This window comes from Tenebrio molitor, chromosome 1, assembly GCF_963966145.1.
Source record: "Tenebrio molitor chromosome 1, icTenMoli1.1, whole genome shotgun sequence".
NCBI lineage: Eukaryota > Metazoa > Arthropoda > Insecta > Coleoptera > Tenebrionidae > Tenebrio > Tenebrio molitor.
The window spans coordinates 8,708,862-8,709,965 of NC_091046.1; the positions used below are offsets into that span (position 1 = coordinate 8,708,862).

The 1,104-nt window shown below is 37.9% G+C and overlaps 1 long non-coding RNA gene across 1 annotated transcript; it reads right to left on the reverse strand.

Moving 5' to 3' along the window:
• Positions 1–472: 472 nt before the first annotated feature.
• On the reverse strand, positions 473–755 carry LOC138129110 (uncharacterized). Its single transcript, XR_011159087.1, has 2 exons — positions 619–755; positions 473–514 (listed from the first exon to the last, which is right to left on the reverse strand). It is a non-coding gene; the product is annotated as an uncharacterized lncRNA (long non-coding RNA).
• Positions 756–1,104: the final 349 nt, after the last annotated feature.

Below are 1,104 nucleotides of genomic sequence, written 5' to 3' on the forward strand. Positions count from 1 at the left end.
TGACACAATTTTTAATAACCCAGATACAGTAGAAAAAATAAATTTTGTTTTAAGCTTAAAATGATGGCGTGTGTGAATTCCGGGGTGTCATTTTGGCCATTAAGAAAAAACTGATGTATGGGCGCCACCTACGCGATATCATTTTAGAAGATCCGACTCCTCAGATACCTGCATAAAGTTACTGTTATACCAGTGATACATTCTGATAACATGACAAAGCACTACGTCATATTCGCGAAGACGGCATAAAATATATTTTCCAGGCTTGTATTATATATTTCCATATTGTAGAACATAAATATATAAATATACGCAGGTATACATTTGTGAACCGGGGACTTTATGGGCCCTGGGTTGCATTAAATTGTCTCAAGCCGCGGGAGCTTCACGATATTTTAAATCTCGCCTTTATTTTAACTGAAAATACGATCACTCTGAGCTTCTCTTTACATATACAGCGAATGTTAATATCTACCCGTGTAAACGACTCCCTATATTGGCACAACGGACGTTCCTACAAACAAAAACACATTATGTCAGTATGTTTATATCTCCGACACACCCTCAAAGCCTTATTAAAATGTACTATTCTCCGTACCAAGGCACGAATCTACTTACCTAACGTTCTGAAATTTATATTTCTCAACTTTATCTGATTCGGATCTGGCCGACTACGAAATTATAGTTTCTACATTATTGGACAGGCTTTCACGATTTAGGATCGTAGCCCGACGAAAGCTTTGTTTACGACGAATAAATTTATTAAAATGGCAGTTCGAAACAACTTCAAATCCCGTACTAGACCTGTCACTTCGTACTGGTACGCCTCAAGGCTCCACTACGAGACCGCTTTTATTCACACGACATACACTTACCTACCGACAAGAATCAACTCCAAAGTAAAAGAGCATACATTAAACAACATTTACGGGCAGTATCTTAATTGATAAGGCGGTTTTACTGCGTTTTGCAGACCGTTTATTTGCTAAAAATTCCGCCCCTGACCTCTTTGCAGAAAAGGCTAACCTGATAGTCAAAATATTCGATTATTGTGTGCACTGACCTCAATGTTAATGCGGTGAGTAAGGATATAAACTAATACTT